General features: G+C 47.5%; 1 protein-coding gene and 1 pseudogene across 4 annotated transcripts in view; both read right to left on the bottom strand.

Annotated features, from left to right (window-relative positions):
- PALD1 (phosphatase domain containing paladin 1) overlaps nucleotides 1-26,170 on the bottom strand; it is a 90,679-nt gene that overhangs the window by 53,906 nt on the left and 10,603 nt on the right. Inside the window, exon 1 of one of the 4 annotated variants that reach the window (XM_064269665.1) lies at nucleotides 580-689. The exons of the other annotated variants lie outside the window; for them this stretch is intronic. The gene's annotated coding sequence lies outside the window, so the exon portion shown is untranslated. Of the gene's footprint in view, nucleotides 1-579; nucleotides 690-26,170 lie in introns of those variants that run through there. 4 annotated transcript variants of the gene reach the window in all.
- On the bottom strand, nucleotides 6,584-24,235 carry LOC135227940 (large ribosomal subunit protein uL6-like; annotated as a pseudogene).

The following is a 26,170-nucleotide window of genomic DNA, read 5'->3' as shown; positions in this document are numbered from 1 at the left end:
CTCCCAGGTCTCTGGGTCCTCTTCCCCAGAACCAGCTCCTGCCCTGGGCACCCCCAGCCAGAACCTTCCCAGACGACTCCTGTCCCTCTCCAGTCTGGAAAGGGCTTCCTCTCTCCTGCCCTGCCCTGACATCCCTGAAAACTTTCAGCAGCCGGCCTGACAGCTTTACTAACACACACACCTTGTGTTTACAAGGCCCCAGTTCCACTGCTTTCCACACACCATCCAATTTTTCTTTCTTGGCTGAAGGTGGAGGGAATGAGCCTCTATGTTCCCAAACAGAAACACAGGCGGTGCAGAGAGGGATAGGGGCTCCACAGTGGAGACCTCAGCTGGTCGACAGCAGAGCCGGAACTTTTTCTCCACTTGGCCTGCCTGGCAGGCCCCAAACACCCGCTCACCAAGGCTTCCCAGACCCCTCCCAGCAGACCAGGCCAAGGCCTGTGTGGGAAGAGCCTCTGAGGAGGTGGGTACAGAGGGTTCTCCTGAGGGGAGGGGTGATGGATGGGACATGGGAAGAGCCTGCAGGAGGCAACAGCAGGCCACAGCTGTGAGCCCAAGGCCAGGCCTGGGACTCACCACCAAAGGGCTGAGCTGGGCCTGATGCCTCAGCCTCTCCTGTCCGTCATGTCCCCCATGGCTCCAGCCACCCCGCCTCTCACGGCTCCACAGGCAATGACAGGCCCCAGCCGGTGTCCTGTAAGACAATACAGACGGGCACAGCTGCAGACTGCAAGGGCCAAGAAGGGCGCCTAGGGTGGGGGAGGGACAGTGATGCTGTGAAAATTGAGCTTTCCTCCAAAATGTCTAGAGAGGGGCACAGCCTCAGTGACCCCAGCCCCTTACTCTGCCCTCTCACCCAAAACCTCTCTCAAACCCACCCAAAGTGAGCCTCACCACTCAAGAGCCTTCACCCTGCTGACCACATGCTGCGGGGCCGTGGGCAACTTCCTTCCCCTCTCTGGGCTGTAAAATGACAGCGGTCTGAACACCCCTGCCAGCTCCAAGTGGATTGCAAGCCTAAGACTGGCAGTCCTCATGGCCACCCTCTGCTGTCCACTACCAAGAGAAAGTGGTCAGCAAGGACAGGGGTGTGGATTGGGTCCCTAGTGCTCAAACCTCTGCTAGGGGGATACTGTGGCTGAAGTGGGAAATGGGTTGACTGAGGACTATAAGACAAGGTGTCTGTGAGCTTGGGTGGGTGAACAATTATGTCTTTATTTTCCTAAATTCTAAGAAAATCGGTGTTTTCCCTCCATTACGAGTCAAGGCAACGCCAGCAGTGGCGCAGAACTCCTTGGGAACGGCAGTAGTCATCAGACCCACGCTAGACCACACACGTTCGCCGGCTCCTGTCCACAGATGCTGGCGTGACAGAACCGGGCAGCTTGCAGGCAACCCCGCACCTGGCAGTCATTCAGCCCCCAGACGATGGAATCCGGGTTCTGACAATTAAGTTTAACTTAATAAACTTGGAGAATTCTGGTAACCTTAGAGAGAAGTCTAGAGAGAAGTCAATCTTGCCTTATAAAGCGAGCTATGAGGAAGCTGTAATTCCATTCGCAAACTGGGATGTTCAACACTTGGAATCAGCAAAATAAAAAATCCCAATGGCCTGGATGTCCAACACGACCCCTGTGTGCCTTCTCAAAGACATGTCAGATTGATTTAATGTTCTTATTTAGACTTGGCAACAACAGCTTTGTCACAGGCGTGTCTAAAAAACAAAATTTAACTTGAATTTGCCTAACGGACTATCTTCTTAATGCAATAATTACTAAGGACGTATATTACTATGTCACTATATTGTTGTCGTTGGTTGCTATCAAGTCGATGACAACCCTATGTGTTACAGAGTAGAACTGCTCCGTAGGGTTTTCTTGGCTGTAATCTTTAAGGAGTTTTATTAATTTTGTTGTTGTTGAGAATATACACAGCAAAACATACACCCATTCAACAGTTTCTATATGGACCGTTTAGTGACACTGATTACATTCTCACCCTCCTTTTCTGAGTTGCTCCTCCTTTGAGTTAGTTTAAAGATTACCTCAGGGCAATAGTTTCAGGGGTTCATCCAACCTCCACAGTTCCAGGAATTGGCAGTAATCTTAATGGAAGCAGACTGCCAGGCTTTTTCTTCCTCCATACTGCTGGACGGGTTTGAACCGCCAACCTTTAGGTGAGCCACCCACTGCTATCGAGTTGATTCCAACTCATAGCAATGCTATAGGACAGAGCAGAACTGGCCCACAGAGTTTCCACAGTGGATTCGAACTGCAAACCTTTTTGTTAGCAGCTGTAGCTCTTAACCACTATGCCACCAGGGTTTCCTTAGCTGAGCAGTCGAGCGCAAACCATCTGAGCCACGAGGGATTCTCCATCTGCGTTTTAGCATTTGGATAGCTCTTTCAAGAAAATGTTTCCTTTGTAATTGCATACAGTTTACTTTGTGCATTTAAAAATATTATTCTGGGAAGGGGTCCATGGGCTTCTGCTAGACTGCTAGAAGCGTCCTTGGCCCACCAAAAAGGAGAACCCCTGCTTTAAGGGATGAACATTCCCCACCAAACACGGGCCGCTTCCACCTTCTCCTTTGCTTCCGTTTATTAACATTTCCAAGCACCTACTAAGCAGTAGGCACACGCTAAGTGCTTTATGTCACATCACCCCCCAACAACCCCAGAAGTTCAAGACTTTTTGTGCCCATTTTTCAGATAAATGCGACTAGCCTTTGGCAGGTGGTAGCAGGTGATAACTGCTTCCTGCTTCTTCACGGTCGACCCTGGCAACAAGAACACCTCACCACACTCCCCTGTCCCTACTGGATCTGTACAATCCCCACTCAGAGTCCTTGGACCCCCATCCACTCCACTCGCTACCAGGATACCCCAGACACCCCACCTAGAGGCAGACACCGGTTTCCTCTGGCGTTTATTTCAGTGGAGAGAGGGAGACACCGTGTCCTGTTTTACTCACAGAAGGTCTAGGTGGCCAGCTAAGAAACCACAGAACCATCTAGGCACAGCTGCAAGGCCATTTGAGAAAATCCTGCACACAGACACGCCTCCAATGGCCAGTCCCCGGAGAGGAGGAGCTGCCCTGTAGAATCCCTGGCAGAGAAGTGACCTCATTTCCTCAAGAATCATCCAACTTCAAAAGCTGGGACATTCATTCCAACTCATCAACCAACTGCCTGACGCTGCAGCTGTAAGTCCACCTGGGGTGGCCTAACCCGCCAGCATGGTCAGCTTCTAGCCAATGGCAATATTCAAGCCAAAGGGGTGGGAGCTGGCCATTCCAGGGCCTCGGGGAGGACAGGCAAGAGGTTTGGGAGCAATGCGATTCCTAAGGCCCACCACTAAATATCTCAGGGTCCACATCCATTTCTTTTCACATGGTTCTTGGCAGAAATGAATTGTCACCATTCTGGCTTCGGTTTCCCCATCTCTAATGCAAAGCTCAAAGGTCGCCACCTTCTCTGTCCTTGTCCTGGAGCAACAGCCACAACTTCCAGGCTTGCCAAGCCCCTCTGGACTTGGAAAGGACGACAGCTTTTCCAAAGCAGAAGCTGGCTCTTGGGACTCAAGCAGAAAGCTGGGCACTTGCTACTAAGCCCAGCCACCACCCCGGCGCCATTCCCTTCTCTTGCTGTCCCTGCCACCGGGATCTCAGACCCTCATGCAAAATCCCATGTCCTGCCTTAGGGGCTGCTGTAACCACAAGAACCTCCACAAACAGCTGTCACCACAGGCCCCATGCTGCTGAGGGCTAACCACCATGCACACCCCTCCCGTCCCCCGCAGTCCACAGGAGCAGCGATTCGAGTTGGCCACACAACTGGAGGCCATCTAGTCCAGCCCTTTCAGATGAGGAAACTGAGGCCCAAAGAGGGGAAGCTGTGTGCCCCAAGTTACAGGCAAACGGTCACAGGATGAAATCGGAACCCAGGGCTCCTTCCTCCCAAACCAAGGCCCCCAGCTGGTCCACGCTGTCTCTGGCCTGAGGCAAAAGGAAAGATTCAGTTAGCAGCACACAAAGGTTATGTTCAGCAGACATTTCACTAGTGTATAATCTCACTAGTGAAATTCAGCATGTGCCGGTTACAAGTGTGTGATTCACGAGCCCACCAGGTGGGACTTGCTGGAGGTGTGGTGGGATTTCAACAACCAACTACGATAGACAGCCAGTGACCCTAAATGCAGGCAGGGGGACGCCAGGAGGGCCACTGGGTGGATCTGACTGCAACGCTCTTGACATAAATTATTTCATTTAATCCTGAAGAAAGAGATGCCAACTCTTACAACCCAATAGCAAGTTGGCAAACAACCCAATTGAAAAAAATGGGCAAATGATTTGAAGATACATATGGATGGTAAATGTTATGGATTGAATTATGTCCCCAAAAAACACATTTTGAAGTCCTAACCTCTGTACCCGTAAATATGACCGATTTGGAAATGGGTTTTCTTTTGTTATGTTAATGAGTTCATATCAGAGCAGGGTGGGTCCTAAACCTAAACACTTCTGACTTATATAAGGAACAGAATGACATAGAGACACACTCAAGGGGAAGTCTCCAGAACTGTGAGAAAATTAATTTCTGGTCTTTAAAGCCACCCATTTATGCTATTTCTGTTATGGCAATATCAGAAAAACAGCACATGTAAAAGTGTTCAAAATCATTAGTCATCAGGGGAACACACTAGAGGGACAAATTTAAAAAGATTGACAATATCAAGTGTTGGTAAGGTTAGAATAACTGGACTTTCATTCACGCACAGCTGGTGATGTGTAAAACGGTTCAGCCACTTTTTAAAACCGTTTTGTAGTTTCTTATACATTTAAACATACACTTGCCCTATGACCCAGCAACACTACTCCTAAGAATGTATCTACCCAAGAGAAGTGAAAACATGTCCACAGAAGGACATGTATATAGCAGCACTGTTCATAACAGTGAAAAACTAAAATCAACTCAAATGTCTGTCCACTGGTGAGTAGATGAATCAAAGATGGCACATCTGTACAGTGGAATCTACTCGGCCATAAAAAGGAATGGACTACTAATGGACACGCCAAGATACGGATGAACCTCAAAAACATACTAAGTGAAGCAAGCCAGGTCTCAAAGACTTCGCACTGTATACCTCCATTTACAGAACATTCTAGAAAAGGCAAAACTATAGGGACAGAAAGCAGATCGGTGGCCACCAGGGACAGGGGTGGGGAAGAGGACCAACTGCACAGGGACTACAGGGCACCTTTGGGGTGATGCAGCTGCCCTCCATCTTGAGTGTGTTGGTACAGGTCTGGATACATTTGCCAATATTCAACAAACTGGACACTTAAAATGGTTAATTTTACTATATGACATTTACTTCAACAGATCTGTTAAAAGGAGAGGCGCTCCCTTTCCTCTGTCCCACAGTGTGCTCACCCCTCTAGCCACATCTCTGTACCCAGCTCCACAACTCACCCACTGTGCAACCATGGCCAAGCTACCTCTCTGGGCCTCAGTTTGCTACCTCTGTGAAATGGGGACAATAATATTACCTTCTTCTTAAGGTTGCTGTGAACGTTAAATAATATCATCTTTGTATATCAATGTTCACTGCAGCATTATTCGCAACAGCCAAAAGGTGGAAAAGACCCAAGTGTCCATCACCAGAAGAACAGATAAACAAAATGTGATCTATCCACACAATGGAATACAATTCAGCCATGAAGAGAAATGAAACTCTGCTACATGCTACAACCCAAATGAACCTAGGAAACATTATGCTGAGTGAAATAAGTCAGACACAAAAGGACAAATACTGTGTGATCCCACGTATATAAAATATCTAGAATAAGCAAAAGGATGGACACCGAAGTGGATGAGTGGTTACTATGGGCTGGGGATAGGGAGTCAGAAGGAGTTATTCCTTAATGGATACTGAGTTTTTGTTTGGAGTGATAAAGAAAAAAAAAAAGTTTTGGAAATAAACGGCAGTGATGGTTGCACACCATTGTGAATGTAATGACTACATCATTGAAATTGTACACTTAAAAGTGCTTAAAATGACAAAGTCTATGTTATATATATTTTACCACAATTAAAAAAAAATGCATGGGGAGCCTTCAGGCTAAATATGAAGCAGTCACAACTGTATTAGTGCCAGAGAATCTTTCACAGAGAAGCACCTCACAGGAGCTGCCGGGTAACACACTTTGAAGAAGGCTGACTCAGTGCATGATACATCGGTGGGAAGGGGGTCCCTGGGGATGCGCCCAGGGCATTGAGGATGGGGCACAAATGGAAGGGTGGCTTGTTTTAATCAATGGCCGCTTCTGCCTTTTTGTATGGCCTTTGAGAAACTGCTTCCCTGATCTCTGCCTCAGTTTATCTGCCGGAAAAATGGGCTGCACTGATATAATGGAAAGAAAAATAAAGAGTTGCTATTTTAAATATGTGTGTGTTATGTGCATTTTACATGTGTATACACACACAATATACATTATACATACATATATGTAATATACTTTACACACATGTAATATGCATTATAAATACATATACATAATATGGAAACCCTGGTGGCGTAATGGTTAAGTGCTGCTACAGCTGCTAACCAAAAGGTCAGCAGTTCAAATCCACCAGGCGCTCCTTGGAAACTCAACAAGGCAGCTCTATTCTGTCCTATAGGGTCGCTATGAGTCGGAATCTACTAGACGGTAATGAGTTTTATATATTGTTGTTGCTGTCGTTAGGTGCCGTCCAGTCAGTTCCAACTCACAGCAACCCTATGTGCCAGAGAACGAAAGGATACCAGGTCCTGCGCCATCCTTACAATCGTTGTTACGCTTCAGCCCATTGTTGCAGCCACTGTGCCGATCCATCTCGTTGAGGGTCTTCCTCTTTTCCACTGACCCTGTACTTTGCCAAGCATGATGTCCTTCTCCAGGGACTAATCCCTCCTGACAACATGTCCAAAGTATGTAAGACGCAGTCTCGCTATCCTTGCTTCTAAGGAGCATTCTGGTTGTGCTTCTTCCAAGACAGATCTGCTCGTTCTTTTGGCGGTCCATGGTATGTTCAATATTCTTTGCCAGTTTTACATATAATATACATTAAATATATATATACATACACATTATACATAACCCACCCAGTGAAACCCAGTTATATTTTATATCATAAAAATACACACATCCATATATATATAAAATGTATACAAAGCCCTGAAAACAGGGCCTGGCCAGTAAGTGCTCAACGCCAGTGGTTAGCAGAGGCCACAGGGTGGAATGCTGATTAGACCCAGGAGCTGCAGACAGAAGTGTTTAAGGATAAAGCGTCTGGACGAGAGTAAGAGAAAGCAAACGGATCAAAACGATAACAACTGTGAGGTCATACAGATGTTCACTGTACTCTTCTTTCAACTTTTCTGTAGGTTTCAAACTTCTCAAAATAAAAATTCTGAGTAAAATATTTTTTAAATAAAATTTTAAATTAAAAAAACAAAACAACCTCTGTCTCATATGAGAAGCTGGTTTTCTACATATTTCTCCTGGTTCTCCCCCTGGAAGACGCAGAGAATTCATCTCATCTGGAGGGTGAAAATTTATAATCCTCCCCACTCCTCCATGTGCGATTTGCTTGATCAGCATAGTTTTGTATTTTCTATTTTAATTCGCTGACAGCACTCAGAAGTCCAGAGATTTCAAATAAACATCTAGCTCTCTGGCTTCCCTTGAAGAATCCAAAGACGGGCAACAACAGCGCACTATCGGGGGTGGCAAGTGGCTGCCCCTCCAGGGAGGTGCCCTACAATCCCTTTAGGCCCTCCCCTGACCTCTGGGAGCTGAGGAGGGCGTCCTGGTCTAACCCTTCTCCTGGGACAGCTCTTGCATGTCAGCATCTGTCATGTCTTGCAGTCCCTGCAGCCCTTCCTTGCCTTTCTCAAGGCCCCTAGCAGCCAAGACACAGAGCACCCTTTCCCAGCATGCTCTGACCACACGGAGAAGAGGGTCCCCACCCTCTTGTTCTGACTGTTTGCACGGAGCTGTCTGCTAACACCTCCAAAGTCTGTCTCTCTTGGCTCAGTCCCTGCTCCCCGATCCTGGACTGGAGCAGTTGGCTTTCTGGCCTGAGGCAGGACTGGCCTCCGCTGGGGAAATCTCCCTGGGTTAGACTCTACAGTTCCCGCAGCTCTGGCCCAGCTTCCCAGCCTGACGGCATCCTGAAGTTAGATCAAAATGCCTACAACACCTCCATCCCCACCCCTGTAGTCTGTACTAGACGAACCAGCAGAGACCATCTATACCAAGAGGGGCAGAGACGGCTAGCTGAGCACATGGCCACCCAGGCCTGAGACTACATTGCCCATCTCCTGGCAGCTGAGTGGGGTAATGGACTAGCTAATGGGATATATAAGAGGCAGTGTTACGTGGCAACTTCTGGAATCCTTCCTTATGAGACCATTGTCCTCCCTCCTTCCATCCTGCTGCCTGGAACACAGATGTGATGGCTGAAGTTCTGCAGCCATCTTGAACCATAAGCATGTGAGCCACACCCTAGGAAGGGTGGAAATCAAGTTCCCTGCAGAATCTGAAGAGTGGAGCCATACACCAGCCTGGATCACAAAGCACTGGACTTGGACAGGAGAGAGAAATAAAATTCCATCTTGTGTAAAACACTGTTCGTTGGCTCTTCCTATTGCTTGCAGCCAAATCTAATCCTGACTAACGCACGGCATTATTTTTAGGTTTGACCCTCGGTGACCAGATGCTACATGGCAACAGGACAGAACTTACTTCCTTCTCCTCTTACAGAAGAACGTCCAGTTTCTTTGCTGGTGAAACCAGGCTGCGCTGTGGGCCTGAGATTCTGTGCTTGGACCAAACAATTCCAAGGGCCTGTGAGCCCTGCCCCTGCTGGGACCAAGGGGTTCACAAAATACAGAAGACATAATCCTGCTTACCACACGTGAAACAGAGCAGCACCAACTGAAAAAAGGCACAGGGCCACAGCTCTCCCCAAGTCAACTGCAGAGATTCAGAAAGTTCCAACCAGCTCAATGTTTGTTTCATGCAACTAATGAAGGCTTGGCCTCAACTACTCCCAAAAGGCAGAGGGAGACTACAGGAGTCTCAGTCTACCTGCCTGGAGGACAGTCTCTCCTTGCCCCTCCAGGGGCCTTTCTCAGCAGGGGAACTCCCTGGAAGAAGATACGGTCTGTATGGAAGGAACCCTGCCCTGTTGGTTCTTTCAGAGAGGAACAGGAGGGAAGGGTAAAAATACCCAGGGAAGTAGTCAATCACTTCTGAGAAGGGCACTCACTCGTAAAAGAACCTGAAGCTTCTGTCCTTATGCAAGTACCATAGGGGGCAGTGAGGGGGCACTCGGCAGGGGAGAACCCTGGGAGAACAGGGTTAAGAGTATGGGCACACGCCCTTGCACTCAGCTCCAAGGCAGGCATTTGGGTACGTGGAGGTCAGCAGAAACCCAGAGCCTCCAAGACCCCGCTCAGAGCCCTGACCCTACAGATACTCACCTGGCTGCTACCAGGGGCTGGGTCCAAGAGGGCCAGTGGGAACTTAGACTAGTATCCCACTTCTGACCTCCACCAACATCGTCAAAACCTGAACAAGCATTCTGAGCAGCTGGGAAGAACCACAACCCAATCCTGGGGTCTGTCCCCATCCCTGCCACTCCCTGTGGCCTTCTGTCCAAACTCCCTTGCTTAACATTGAAGGCCCCCTTTCTATCCTCATCACCCCCTATTTGCCCTCTACATCCCCGACCTGCAGGCAATTGTGTTCCCACCTGCCCTATGGTGTGAAGCAGTTAGTGCCCCAGCAGGAGGGTCTGCCCCCATCACTGACTTTCTCAGAGGCCTAGGGTCAGCGCAGCCCTCTCTGGCCTCAGTTTATTTCCATCTGTCAGGTGAGGGGCAGGACGAGATGGGTGGTTTTCAAGCATTTCAGCAGTGGAAGCCTTTGTGTAAAACCAGCCTTTCAAGAAATTCCAGTGGATAAAACAGTCCAAAGCAAAGCTGCTGTGCTGGCAGGCTTGGGAGGGGTTGCACAGCCCTGTGCCCCTGAGCCATTCCTAGACCCCTTCTACGGAGGGGCAGCTCTGGGACTGCTGGCCACCATACTTCTGCCCTCCCCGGTCCCATAACCAGGACCACCGTGCACACCCACCGTCCCCCTTACCTATTCATCCAAGCCCCTCCCCTTCCAAGGCTTCCAGGCAAAAGGATCTCTACCGCTCCAAGAGCTCTCCATACTCAGCCTGTGCACCACTCAACTGTGGCCTTGACCCCAGGGGCCTGGTGTATTAGTAAGAACATGATTCATCTCCCCTTTTCCCACAGTCCACTTTAGTCCCCCCTATAAGGGTTGAACCCACGGCAGTCGTAGGTTCCAAACGTCATTTTGCTGAATGAATTTCACATTCACTATTTCATCTGGGCTTCAGAAGAACCCTATGAGGAAGGCAGAGGCGAAGGCTATTCCCATTTAGCAGATGAAAACACTGAGGCTCAGAGAGTTCACCACATGACCTAAGGACAGCCAGGCCTCTGGTTCCACATCCCAGTCTCTTGCTACTGCATCCTCCTCCCATCACACTTCCATTCCCTGCCTGAAGCCACCCCAGTTTTTTCAACAAGACATCTGGAAGCTTAAACCAGGGGCCTGACAGAAAGCAAAGAAATCTCTCCTCCTCCTCCCCTGGGGTCCAGAACAGGCCCAACCCAGGGGAAGAGCTTCTCTTTGAGGGCCACAGCCTCCCCCACACCCCTGGCAGCCAGAAGCCCCAGGACGGGTAACAATGGAGCTAAAAATAGGGTCATCTGAGGGACAGCAGGGGACTGAGTGGCCAGCTGCAGGAAACATCTGCCCCAGCTGCTGAACAAACACAGAGGAAGTCACCACACCGTAGGGTTCCCCCACTGTGGGGCCTGGGAGGGGGGCATAAAACTCTCAGGTCTGTACCCAGGGGAAGGGTTCATACCAGCCCCTCACCTGCCCTCAGCCCTGTCTCCCCACTCCTAGCATGCATACACACACAGTACAGGATCTAAGTCCTCCTTGGACACCAATGTGAATCTGAGAGTCAGAGAACCAAAAGATGCCTTTGAGATCCTTGTCTGTTCCTCTCATTTTACAGAAGAGGAAACTGAGGTCCAGAGTAGGCCAGAGACTTGCCCACACTCACAGAGCCGGCAGGCAGCATGGCTGGGACCAGGGTCTCTTGCCCCTTGCCCCTATTTCCCTGCTCATCTGCTCCACTGAGCACACCCTCCCAAGGCCAGGGAAGACCCTAACCAAGTAAGTTCTCCAGCTTGGAGCCCACCAAGCAGAGGAGACAGAGTCCAGCATAAAAGACTAAGTTAAACTCAAGGAAGACCCACGTGGCAATCCATGATGTTCCCCTAAGCAGGCCTAGCCTCCCTCTCCAGCCTCTTGTATCCCAACTCCTGCCCTTGTGCTCTAAATTCCAACCAAACTAAACTGCTTACAATCCCTGGAACAGGCAATATCTCAGCAGGTGTTGGCAAAAAATACTAACGGGCCTTTCCAAATACATTAACAACAATAATAATTAAACAGAGTTATACGCTATGGGTCGGAATCGACTCGACGGCACTGGGCTGGGTATACGTTACTGGGCTGGGAGAAGAGGATGTGTTCTAGTCTATATAAGGCAGAAATTGTCCAAATTACTTTCAAAAATCCTTAAGATAGCCCGTAAAAAACAAGGCTGGGTCATCTCTCGATCAGCTAGTTTTCCCTCCAGCAATGGAGAGATGCTACAGATGAAGCTTAAGGACCACACGCCAGCCTTACATTCACTCATTTCACGTCTTTCCACTTGGCTCAGCCATCCCTCCTCTGCTCCCCTCTGCCTAGCTCACTCCTATCTCCTCCTCCAGGAAGCCCTCCTGACCCTCTCCTAGGGGTCCCCAACACGTCCCAGGGGTCCACGAGGTCAAAACAGTACTAGGACATGATTGATTCCTTTTTCACCGTGAAGACATTTTCGGTGATGGTGCAAAATCAATGGAGGGTGAACCTGCTGGAGTCTTAGCCCAAAGCAAGGGCCCAAAAAGTGCTGTTAGTCACTGTATTCTTCACAGACTTACACTTCCAGCACAAACACACCCCAGTTTCACTTAGGAATGTCCTGATGAAGCAGTAAAAATTAGGAAATTCATTAAATCTCAGCTTAAGTACATACCTTTTTAATGTTCTGTGCTGAAATATCTACTATTTATATTTAATATACCATTAAACACAATATTAAACTATACTATTAATATCACATTAACTTAATGTTAATGCTATTTGATAAATATCTAATACTCTGCGCTGAGACAGGAAGCGCCCACCGAGCATGTGGTCTGCTCGCCGAAGCACGTCGCCGTCCCAAGGAAGACGCACTGCTGGTGGTTTGCGCTGTGAGCTGAACCAGCCGCTTTGTCCGCAGCAAGAACAACTGCCAGACCAGCTACGGTCATGCAGGCTTGGCTATCTGGCGTGCATTTCTCCAAAACGAACAAAGTAAGCCTGTCACGTCAAGCAAAAAACTGGCAGTATGTGCCGTCAATGATAAAGTTTGAGCTTTCAAGGGAAAGTTAGAATTTTGGAAAACTTGTATTGACCGCTGTGAGTCTGACAGCTTCCCAAAACGTAACGGTTTTTCGGATGGTATCAGTGATGACACAGATAGGTAAATTTTTGGTATCATGAAAGGTGTCCACATTTGGAAGATGTCCATAACTCAGTGGACCAGTATTTTCCAAATGACCAATGCAGGTTACAAAATCATGCCTGGGTAAAAGATCCCTTCAAAGTGCACCACAGTCCAATGAGTCGTCATGGAGCAAAGTATAAGAAGTTCACTGACGTGGTTTCAGATTCCACATTTCAAATAATCTTTAAGACACTAAACCAAAAAAAGAAGTTGCCATCAAGTCAATTCCAACTCCTGGTGACCACATGTGTCAGGGTAGAAATATGCTCCCACAGCTTTTCAATGGCTGATTTTTCAGAAGCAAATCGCCAGGCCTTTCTTCGGAGATACGTTTGGGTGAACTCAAACCTTCAACCTGTCAGTTAGCAGGTGAGTGAGCGAACCATTTATACCACATGGAAAAATACATACTGTATATTTAATTTAAAAAAACAACAGTATTTTAGAGTGTTGTTCCATTAATAAAGGAGAAGCAGGGGGTGGATTCCTGTATGCAAACACACACACAGGGGTAAAATGTCTAGAAGGATAAATCTCAAAACATTAATGGTGCACCACTGTTATCTCTGGAACATGGAATCACGTGTGATTTTTCTAATTGTCCTGCATACACATATCTTCCCTGATTTTTCTACAAAGAACATATACAAATTGTAGGAAAAAAGAACCACAGAGAACAGCCATGATACTAGCTATCATGGCTCCATCTCAACTTTGCACCCCAAAGAGACCCCGATGCCACAGGAAAAAGGTCAGAGGAGTGAGGACGCCCCTGGGAGTTGCCACTGGCCAAAGGCCAAACACCTTTCTGTGGTAAAAAGCGAGGAAACTGGCGTCAAAGCCCTGGGGTAGACTACCAGCGCTGTCCCGCACAAGAGGTCCTGGGCCAGTTCCTTAAACTCTCTGAGCTTCGCTTTCCTCTGAGGCTTCCTTGTAGTGGATGGGGGTTAAATGGGGTCACAGGTGTCCAAGCCTGACCTGAGTAGGTGCCTGACCACCTCAGTTCTCAGGGCAGCTTTTACGCATAGGAGAAGAAATGGAGGCCTAGGAGGATAAGCGTGAGTCCCGGGGTGCTGCAAATGGTTAATGTGCCCGGCTGCTAGCTGACAGTTTGGAAATTCAAGTCCACCCAGGCACCTCAGAAGAAAGGCCTGGCAACCTACCAAGAAATCAGCCATTGGAAACCCTATGGAGCACAGCTCTACTCTGATACACATGGGGTAGCCTTGAGTAGGTTAAAAGAATGAGCAACTTCCTTCCTCCCATCGCCCCGGGGCCCACAGAGTCCCCACAAATGGACTACGGTTAAGAGTCTTAACTCCCAGTCCTGATCTCTCAGAGTCCCCTCCCTTCCCTGGGCCTCAGTGTCCCCAGGAGTAAAAAGAGCAGGCTAGGCACTGGACATGACCTCAGATGCTGCCCCCAGACCCCACACCCGTCATTCTCACCAACTCCCCGTGTAGAAGGCAGGGCAGGAAAGGTGGGTACTTATCCAGACAGGAAATCACCTGGACAGATGAAGGGCAGGCCCTCATTCCATGGGGATCCCCCACCTGGGGACCTGTGGGGTCATGGGAGCCGGGAGAGCATGGGCATGTGGAGGCTAAGAGGAAACAGGATTTACTGCAGAAGGCCAGGCACACGGCAGAGCCCCGGCAGGGAAGTGACTTCATTTCACACTCTGTCCTTCTCACTTCCGCCCCTGGCATGGAAGAGTGTAAATCCTGAGAGGGCTGCCTTTCACCAGGCCTGGTCACTCCACACAGGCCAGGGCAAGAGACACAGATTTTTCCTCTCCCGCACTCCTATTATTCCCAATCTAGAGATGAGGGAACTGAGGCTCAGAGGGGCTGACTTACCCAAGCACACAGCAGGGCAGGGACTCCAAAGTCTTTCCCTACCACACTGAGCGGCACAGAGGAGGAAGATGTTAACTCAGGGTCAGAAACTCAGAAAAGGCTTCCTGAAAGAGGAGGCAACTGAACTGAGCCTTGAAGGGTGAGCAACATTTGACAGACAGAGAGAGAGAACAGCATGTTGCACAGAAGGAAGGCAAGAGAAATGCTTAGAACTGTGCAAAGCCTGCTAGGATGTATTAAGACACTTGTAAGGCCAGTGTCCACCACTCATCTGTCAGTTTGTCACACTATGGTAGCTTGCGTGTTGTTCTGGTGCTAGAAGCTATGCCACCGGTATTTGAAATATCAGCAGTCACCCACAGTAAAAGGTTTCAGCGGAGCTTCCAGACTAAGATGGACTAGCAATAGAAGTCTGGTGATCTACTTTTGAAAATTAGCTGATGAAAATCCTATGGGTCAAAACAGAATATTGTCCAACTGGACTCAAACATACCAGTAATCATGAAGATGGCACAGGGCCAGGCAGCATTTTGTTCTGTTATGCATAGGGTCACCATGAGTTGGAGCCAACTAGTCAACAATTAACCCCAGCAACAAGGCCAGCATACAGAGGGTAGGGATGGGGTGGGGTCTGGCTGAACCCCGAGTGCCCTAGGAACTATGCCAAGAAGTTGGGATGTTGCCTACAGGGTGTGATGTGCTGCTTCATGCAACAGAGGAGAGGCATGACCATGCCCTGCATCAACCTAAGAGGGCTGCATGGATGAGGTGGCATGTGGGAAACCCCCTGAGCAAGAGCTGGGTATTACTCAGGGGGCACTGGGGCCCACACTTTAACAGGCCTCACCCACCACCCCATCCTCCCAAACTAGATTTGGTTTCTATATAAAAGAAAACAGAAAGGAATTCATAGAGCCAATAGTTCCATGTGCCAAGGTGTACTAAGTGCCACTTCAATACAACTGCAGAGCACTAAGTGCACAGACTGCCTGAGTTCCAGCCTCAGCCCCACCACCCTGTGTGCCCTTGACCAAAACACTTTACCTCTCTGTGCTTCCACGTCTGTCAAATGAACATAGTGATCATGTCTACCTCTGAGGGCTGTGAGGGTTCACCAAGGTAACAGTGCTCAGCACATAGTCAGCGCTTAATAAATACTCACTGCTGCTAAGACTTCTCCTCACACCCCCCGGGCTACACATCATGGCCATCTGACCCATAAAGAAGCTAAATGATGTGGCCTCAGTCCATGCAAGAAGTGGTGGAGCCAAGATTCAAACTCAGGCCTCTTGGACCCATCCCTCAAAACAAACCTAAAACCCTGAAACCCAGGCCCAGCCTTGGCTTTGCAGGGCTCTGGGCAGTCTCGGGCAGGGGAAGGGTTCCATCGCCTCAAACCTCAGGCTGGGGTCAGAGCAGGGCGAAAACACCAGGGCTCAGGAGGGAAAGAAAAATATTTTGAAGTTTCTCCCTCTTCCTGTTTATCTACCTTCTCAATCCTGAAACTCCTGGTAGCTGTTTATTCAGGGAAAAGTCCTGCCAAGAGGGACATCCTGCCGTGTGGCTGCCTGGGGCAGGCCACCCTGCCAGCCTTGCACGGGGGCACTGAGGTCCACTTCCCTACGGACCCCTGCCCGGCCCAGGGAGGCTGCTGTATAAAGGGACTTTTAGCAGCAGCCAAGGTAGGAGAAGGCCTGGCCCGGGGAGGAGGCTCCACTGCCACCACCTCCTCTGCGCCAGCTGGCACTTGGGCTGTGGAGAGGTGACAAGAAGGATTCGAGGAAATGGCTCTCAGCCTGGCACTGAGGGAAGAAGGGCCCGAGCCTGGGCCGAGTGTGGTGCTGGGACAGGCCTGGAGTCAGGCAGACCTGGAGTCCAATACTGGCTGGCCAAGGACTCACTGGGTGACCTTAGCAAAGTGAATGAACTTCTCTGAGCCTCAGTTTCCTTATCTGTGAAATAGGACAATACTGGTACCTACTTCACAGGCATGTGGTGAGATGTAAATGAGACAACCTCAGGGAAGGGCCAGCACACAGCAATGTGAAGAAATATTCCTGATTCCCATTCCCACCATAAGCTGATACCCTCACTCAGTCCTGAAGATCTGAGGTGCCTTTGATATAGGATATAACAACAAGAGCTCATTTTTTTTTTTTAATTTTTTGATGCCAATATTCATTTCTTTGCCCACCCTTGGAGAGTTCAGGGTCAAGTGGGACAGACATGGAAACAGCTAACGACACCACCACCAAGGGAGCTGGTATGGTCAGGAGAACCCTGTAATGGGGTCTGAAAGAGAAGATGAAAATGCTGCCTCGGGGGACAGGGAGGGCTTCAAGAGGAGGTGGCTCCGAGCCAGGTGTGCACCTGAGCCAGGTGTGCACCTGAGCCAGGTGTGCACCTGAGCCAGGTGTGCACCTGAGCCAGGCTCCTCTCAGTACCCAGCAGGGCTCTGAGCAAGGCATTCGCACACTCCTGCACTCACCAGGAGCACAATGAGTATGAAGTACGCAGGGTGCCATTTGTGTCTGACACATATACGCGCACACACACACATACATGCACACACTGCACCAAGCCCACAGCACCCATGCAGCACCCTTATGACAATCCTAGCCTGTGCCTGGCCACCCCAGGGCACCCATGTCCAAAAAACAGTGATGCTTTCCTCATCTCTCCCTGTACCCACCACTAAGGAAGGCAAAGTGTAGTCTGGCCACCAGGTTCAGGACAGGGGCTGGGAAGGAGGTGGTGAGGAAGGAGGAGAAGAGAGCTGCTCGGTGGGCATACCAGTGCAAGGAGACCCGGAAATGTGGCCTTTGGAGGCACAGCCCTGACCCAGGCTGAGTCTCTTCCCCACAAGGCTGGGGTAAAAAGAAGCAGGGGGTAGGAGGTGGGTAACATCAGATGGTGAGACAGATGGGGGTTACATAGGCTGAGTGCAGCCTGAGTTACTGGGTGACCCTCGGCAAGTCAATTCCCCTCTCAGGCCCTCTGGAGCCTCCTCAGTTACCATTCTGATAAAACATGGACTCTACCCCTTCACCCAGCAATTAAGGAGCCCTGCTGGCACAACAGTTAAGCACTGGCTGCTAACCAGAAGGTTAGCAGTTCAAACCCACCCAGCAGCTCCACAGGAGAAAGACCTGGCAATCTGCTCCCATAAAGATTACAGCCCAGAAAACCTTCTGTGGCAGTTCTACCCTGTCACATGGGGTCACTATGAGTTGAAAATTGACTCAACAGCACCTAACAACCACCACCCAGCAATTCACCCAGGGCATACATCCTAGAGAAATGAGTGTTTACGTCCATCAAAAGACATGCCAGAATGTTCACAGCAACTTTATTCAGAATCGCCCAAACAAAATACAAGGTGAAAGTCCATCTACAAGAAAAAGAATAAGTAATTGTAATAAATCCATACAGTGGAATATTACACAGCTACAAAAAAGGAACAAACTACCGATACCTGCAGCAACACGGATGTATCTCAGAGTTCATGCTCAAGGACGTCAGAGGCATCTAGACAGAATGATTTCATTCATATAAAGTTCAAGAACAGGCAAGACTAACCCTTGTTGAAGTTAACTCGGAAGAGCTGTCATTTAGGGGGACGGGGAGAGGGTGACTGACTGGGAACGGGCATGAGGGAGCTTTCCAGGGGCTATAAATGTCGTATAACTTGATCCGGGTAGTGGCCTCACAGGTGACACATCTGTAACAATTCATAAAGCTATACCCTGATTAATGGAATGTAAATCATATCTCAATTTATACAAAAAACAGAAGGAGCTAATGCCGGGCTTCCTCTCAGGACTGCAGGAATGTGATAAGAGAGTCTATGTGTGGAGAGGGTCAGGTCCTGGGTAAGAACAGGGTCTGGCAGTCAGAAGGATCAGGGTTCAAATCTTTTATTGTGTATTGTGGTAAGCATATACATAAGAAAACGTGCCATTTCAGCATTTTTAACATGTAGAATTCAGTGACGTTAATTAGGTTCACCCTGTTAAGCATCTATCACCACTAACTTTCCAAATTTTTCCATCACAGTATGCAAATCTTGACGCTCCCTCTGACTAAATTTTTTCCCGTTTTTGATTTTTGTTTACCAAATTTTTTTTCATTACAAATGTAATTTACAGTTACTTTCACAGGACAAACAAAAGATGTACAAAGAAAAAGTTTATACCCTCCCCATCTCCCTCCAAGCCCACCCCTTACAGCGTCCTTCTACAGCAAGCTCTCTTACCCCTTAACAAAACAACACAAACATTCCCTCAGTCAATAAGTGTAACTCTGACGCTGTCTATTGAATGACGGCATGCCATTTTATTGTGTCACTAGGTATTCAGTGGAGGCCTGGGAGCGCAGTGTGCTAAAGCACTCAGCTGCTAACCGAACCACTCAGCGGTTCGAACCCACTGGAGGCTCCACAGGAGAAAGAAGTGATGGTCTGCTTTTGTAAAGACTATACTGCCTTGGAAACCCTATGGAGCAGTTCTACTCTGCCCCGTAGGGTTGCTATGAGTGGCAGACTTGAAGGCAATGGGTCGATGCCTTCAATGAAGAGCTACTAAGTATCAAACAAGTCAACCAGACACGCATGCCCCTTGTTCCTCCTGGAGCAGAAATTCCAGCAAGAGAGAGAAAGAGGCGGAGGCAACAAAGAAATATAATAATGATACACTGTATACACTGTGGTGTGGGCTATGAAGCCAGCTGACAAAGGGCTGCCATGCAAACCAGAAAGGTAGGAAAAGGGCATGTTTGAGATGTGATACTCAACTGAAGGGCTATTTCTGAAGAACAGGAAGACGCGGCCGAGCAGGCAGGAAGGCAGCACGTGCAAGTGCCCTGAGGTGGGAAAGAACACGGAAATGAAAAGAGACTGTGGTTTCCAGCGGCTCGGCCACAAAGCTGCCACAAAATCCTTGTGCAAACACCCTTAGGTGCTGAAGGTTTTACTTCGTTAGGACAGGTTACCAAAAGTTGGAATGCTTAGATAAAACAGTACGTGCATTTAAGGAGTTTTAATGGCCGTATTATTTTTCCAATAGGTTGCAACGTTGCTTATTAAGAGTGCCCGTTTCCCCACATCCTCACTGGTATGCGACGTTATTGATCATTTTCATTTCTGTCCATATGAAAACTCCCTACTTCTTGTCTGTAAAATGGGGGGGATGCCAGCTCCTCCTCCTCTAGCTGCTGTGAGGTCTGAGAACTCCATCTAACCTGCTGAGCACAGCACCTAGCACTGAGTACGTGCTCAGCAAATGCAGGGAGGGGGCCATTACCATCATTTCTATACCAAAAAAACAAACCAAACTCACTGCCGTTGAGTGGATTCCAATTCACAGAGACCCTGCCGGACAGAGGAGAACTGCCCACAGGGTTTCCAAGGCTGTAATCTTTACTGAGGCAGACTGCCACATTTTTCTCCCGCAGAGCAGCTGTTGACCTTTCCGTTAGCAGCTGAGCACTTAACCGCTGCACCACGAGGGCTCCTTTCATTTGTGTACCAATGCCAGTAATCTCATAAATACTAGGTTAACAAGAGGAACTTCCTAAAAGGGTTACAACACTCAGACCCAGGAGGTTTAACACGGCTGTTCCTGGAGTCAGAGGTACAGGGCGGAGGAAGTGACTGTGGCTTAGCCACTAACCGAGATGGGGCAGCTGAAGGAAGCAAGTCTGCAGTAAGGATTACATAGGCAGACAGGAGGGCACTGTCAGGCTGGGGGCTGCGTCTCGGCCCCTGCTGCAATCTCAGGAGGAAGAGGAACTGGCCCTGAGGCCCGAATGTGGGTCCTTGTGAAAAGCAACATCACAGACAGGGAAAAAGAGGACCCAGAGGGGAAGTCAGCACAGCACGTCTGAGACCTGCTACAGACTTATCTGCCCATAGAGCCCAGGCTCACCAACCCACTTCCCAGGTGGGGAAACAGAGGGAGCAATAAAACCAAAGCCAAACCAGTTGTCATGGAGTCGATTCTGATTCATGGCAACCTCACGTGTGTCAGAGTGGAACTGTGCTCCACAGGGCTTTCTTTTTGAATAGATGAATTTTACTGCATCTTAAAAATATCACCCATAAGTCTTAGGAATCATCCAGCCTTGTTTCCGTAGCTGGACAACTCTTAGATCTTATTCATCAGCCTATTGAACGGTTCCTTTTTCAAAGACATAGACATGATCCAAAAATTTTCAGATATCCTTGTTTTTTACTGTCATGGCTTGCTGAATTAAAGCAGCTGAATTTAATATAAGTTCAATGTCTTTTCTTCAAGAATTAACTCAGCTTTCTGAGCTTGAGACACTGAACAAGCAACACCTGGCCTCAACTGAACCCTGCGGAAGTATTTTTCACCCAAGAAGTTTCGGATTTTAACAAGAGACCCGCTTCCCTGACTAATGATGTCGATGGGGAAATCAGCATACACGGACCTCACCTTGTACTGGAAGCCCAGTGTAACACCCTTGATGGTGTTCTGTACATGACTACAGATTGTACACACTGTAGCCAGTTCCTTCTATTTCCCCACCATTTGTCAACGCGTAGCCTCTTCATTTTCTTTCCGAGGAGACTGAGTTCTACTATGATTTGACTAAAGTCCCTCCACACAGCTCCCCTGGGGCCCTTCACAAAACCGTGCATCCCTTCAGGGTGTCAACATTTTCTGGAATGTTGACAGTCTGGTCACTGAGAATGGTCTTTATTCTCACAGTAGATGGGGCAAAAAGAGCCATAGGGTTTTTAATGGCTGATTTTTCAGAAGTAGACTGAAAAATCTTTCTTCTGAGGCACTTCTGGGTGGCCTCAAACCTCTAGCTTTTGGTGAGCCAAGCACGTTAACCATTTGCACCACCCAAGGACTTACAGGTTCTACAACAAGCATCTCTTATTTAGAAACCAGAAAGGGCCAAACGGGCCAAGGCAGGGAGATACAACGACAGCTATTAGCCCATTCGGTTCCTACGCTGCCACCTATCGCCCCCGAGCATGGACTACGGGGCTGAGGTCCAGCATCCCCACTCACCCAGGAAGTCTCCAGAGCCCTAAGAGGTGACACAGGGCTCTGGGTCTTCAAGAGCTGGAAGTATGACTCTATGCAGGGGTGTCACCTTCCGGATTTGCTGTGAGCATTTTTTTAACTGAGATATAATTCACATACAATAAAATTCTCCCACCTAAAGTATACAATTCATAATTGCTCTCAATAGTTGTACTCCTGTAAAAAGTTGAACTGGCAAAAGTTGTGTGGTAGATATATTTACAACAACGACCAAAAAAACACAGAGTGGCTGCTGAGGCTGCTTATGTACAACCAAACACCTCATGGGATTTGATTCCTTGGTTTGGAGTTTTAGGGTCATGATTTCATGGGACATCTCAGTTAACTGGCCTAACTGGCCCAGGGTCTTAAAAACTTGCAAGAGGTCATACAAGGCATGACAGTTGGTCTCTATTCACCTGAAGAAGAAGAAGAATCAGGTACAGGAGGAGACTACGGAATGTGTGGCTAATCACTTCCATGGACAGCTGCCTCTTTTGCTGTGAGACCAGAAGAACCGGATGGAGCCCAGCTACTATGACTGAACATTGTGGTCGAAGATTCCATAGAAGAATCCTGATCAAAAGGGGGAAAACGCAAAACAGAATTTTAAATTCTCGTGGACTCCAGACTTCCTGGATCCATGGAGGCTGGATGAATCCCTGAAAGTATTGTCCTGAGATAATCTTCAAACCTTAAACCAAAAATATCCCCTGAAGACATCTTAAAACTGAACAAAAGTTTAGCTTAACTAGTAAAAAAGGTCTGCCTCGAGCATTATGCTCTTTTAAGAACTATCTGTATGGGATCAAACTGACAACAGCCACTCAAAAGATCAGATAAGAACCTTAAGGGACAGTGAGTGTATGTTAATGGGGAGGAACAACTCAGAAAAGGATGGAGAGAGGTGTTGCATAACTTGAAGAATATAATCAATATCACTGAATTGTGCAGGTAGAAACAGTTGAATTGGTGTATGTTTTAATGTATATATTCTCAACAACAAAATAAATTTTTAAAAAGTATACAATTCAGTGGTTTTTAGTATTTTCACAAAGGTGTGCAACATCACCACTAATACCAGAACGTTTGCATCGCCCCAAAAGAAACACTATACCCATTAGCAGTCACTCCCGATCCCCCCCGCTCCCCAACCCCTGGCACCCAGTAATCCACCTTCTGTCTCCATGGATTTGCTATTCTGGACATACATAAATGGGATCATGCAATACACGGCCTTTTATATCTGGCTTCTTTCACCTGGCATGATGTTTTCAAGGTTCATCCATGTTGTAACATGTATCAGTACTTCATTCTTTTTACTGCTGAATAATATTCCATTGTATGGATGTACCACATTTTGTTTGTCCATTCATCAGTTCATGGACACTTGGATTGTTTCCATTTTATGGCTGTTAAGAATAATGGTACGAAAATTTATGTACAAGTTTTTGCAGGGATGTTCATTTTCATTTCTCTTGGGTATACTCCTAGGAGTGGAGTATGGTCACGTGATAACTCCATGTTTAGCTTTTTGAGAAACTACTAAACTGTTTCCAAGAGCTTTTTTACATGGACTTTTTTTCCTCAACTTCATACCATGAAAAATTCTACAGAAAAGTTGAAAGAGTAGCCCAACCTACATATCCATAGTCCAGATTCATCATTTGTTAACATCTGTTATATTTTAATGTAGATTGTAATTTTGTGTTTTGCTATTCTACTGGAATGTTTTAAAAGCAATGAGACCCCTCCTTGGTATATACCCTGAAGAAATAAGAGCTTTGACATAAACAGACATATGCACACCCATGCTCACTGCAGCACGATTCACAACAGCAAAAAGATAAAAATAACCTAAATGCTCATCAACGGATGAATGGATAAACAAACTGTGGTGCATACACACAACAGAATACTACACAACAATAAAGAATAATGACAAATCCACAAAATATCTCACAACATAGATGAATTTGGAGGACATTAATAAGTCAATCGCAAAAGGACAAATATTGCATGAGACCACTATTATGAAATAACAAGAAAAGGTTTACACGCAGTGTCATACATTGAATTATGTCCTCCAAGAAATATGTGTATCAACTTGGTTAGGCCATGATTCCCAGTATTGTGTGATTGTCCTCCATTTTGTGATTGTAATTTTATGTTAAAAGGATTAAGGCGGGATTGTAACAGTACCATTACTCAGGTCACCTCTCCGATCCAATATATAGGGAGTTTCCCTGGGGTGTGGCCTGTACCACCTTTTATCACTTAAGAGATAAAAGGAAAGAGAAGCAAACAGAGAGTTGGGTACCTCATACCACCAAGAAAGCAGCACCAGGAACAGAGTGCGTCCTTTGGACCTGGGGTACCTGCGCCTGAGAAGCTCCTCAACCAGGGGAGGCCTTCCTCCAGAGCCGACAGAGAGAGAAAGCCTTCGCCTGGAGCTGACACCATGAATTTGGACTTGTAACCTACGAGACTGTGAGAAAATAAATCTCTCTTTGTTAAAGCCATCTACTTGTGGTACTTCTGTTATGGCAGCACTAGATGACTAGGACACACAGGAAAAAAAAAAAAAAACATTCTTTGATGGTTACCAGGGATGGGAAGGGGAGAGAGGGAAAACTACTAATTAGACAGAACACATGTGTTAATATTGGTGAAGGGAAAGGCAATACACAATATGGGTGAAGTCAGCACAACATGACTAAGGCAAAAGAAGACACTGAGAGGAAAGCAAGAATAAAGGGCAACTACAGTAATTACTATAATGTAGACAATCCTGCAACAATAGTATTAACATATAATAATCTATGAATGGATACACAGGTAGATAGGTATGCTAAACAAGTGTGGGAGGGTGTTTAAGGGAACACACTCATCTGCAAATACACGTTTGGTTGTGGATATTTCTACATACAAAATGTAGGTGCTACATGTATATTAATATAGACAACAGACCACACAAGGGCCACAGTCATGGAAACTTAGACATAACCAAACACCTCATGGGATGAAGTTCCTAGGCTTGAAGGTGAAGGACCATAGACTCGGGGGACATCTACGTCAATTGGCACAACATAGTTCATAAAGACAATGTTCCACGTCCTACTTTGATGAATAGGTATTAAAAGCTTGCGAACGGCCATTTAAGATACAACTATTGGCCTGTTTCCGTCCACAGCAAAGAAGAGTGAAGAAAACCAAAGACTCAGGGGAGCAGTTAGTCCAAAGGACTAACGGACCACATGAACCACAGCCTACATGGCCCCGAGACCAGAAGTAGATGGTGCCCGGCTACCACTACCAACTGCTCTGACTGAGATCATAACAGAGGGTTTCAAACAGAGCAAAACTATAAAACAAAAATTCAAATTTATAAAAAAGACCAGACTAACTAGTCACTATGAGTCAGAATCAACTTGACCGCAACAGGTTTTTTGTTGGTTTTTTTTTTTTTTTTACTGTTCTGACAGATAATGGAGGAGCCCCTGATAGTATGGCCTAAGACACCTTTCTCAGCCAGAAATGAAGCCATTCCCGGACACCACATTTCAGTCAAACAATAGAAAGGCCCATAAAATAAACAGTAACACCCGCAAGGGATGTGTTCCTTAGAGCAGTCAATAATACGAGACCAAAAGGACATTTACCCAAAAGCAAGGATGAGAAGGCAGGAAGGGGTAGAAAATCCGGACGAAAGGAAACAGGGAACCCAGGGCGGAAATGGGGAGAGTGCTGACACATTGAGGGGAATGCAGTCAACATCAGGGAACACTTTATGGACAAACTATCAAATGGGAAACTAATCTGCTCTATAAACATTCACCTAAAGTACAATAAAAAAAAATTTTTTAAAGGCACCGAGAGCATACGAGGCCAAATGACCACCTCCTAAACAAGCACTGCCCTGCAATTCTGGGCTCAAGTTCGCTCCTGTGTTTCCTATCCAGTTCCTTCTCCATGAAGGCCAAGTGACATCACTGCACACAGCACAAACAAAGAGAGGCTGTGATTCAAATAGAAAAAAAGGAGGAAAAGGCTGAGCCCCCCACGCCCCCCTACCCCAGCCCACGGCAGCCAGGGTGTGCCGAATTCAAAAGCCAAGCCTCTTAGCAGTCCAGTCGGGACCATGTTCACACTGACAACATGTGTGTGAACTAAGCAAAGCCCATCTCTATCTGCGCCAACTTCCTGGCTCCCATAATAAATGGGTTTAATACCCGCTACATGCAGATTTCAACAACACCACCATTCTACCCTTATCTTTGAGTGAACAAGACAGCTTGCCACTTACCAGGCAATACTCTATTAAACCAGGCATTTGGGGATTCCTCATTGACCAAAAAACCCATTACTGTCAAGTCAAATTCCAACTCATAGCGAGCCTATAGGACAGAGTAGAACTGGCCCACATGGGCAGTTTGGGCAAATCTGAGGTCAGATGACTCTATCCGAGTCCACCAGCCTTGGCAGTGTGGACGCCCCACCGCACAGCATGG

Source organism: Loxodonta africana, chromosome 16 (genome assembly GCF_030014295.1).
Source record: "Loxodonta africana isolate mLoxAfr1 chromosome 16, mLoxAfr1.hap2, whole genome shotgun sequence".
NCBI lineage: Eukaryota > Metazoa > Chordata > Mammalia > Proboscidea > Elephantidae > Loxodonta > Loxodonta africana.
This window is presented reverse-complemented; position numbering and strand designations above follow the sequence as displayed.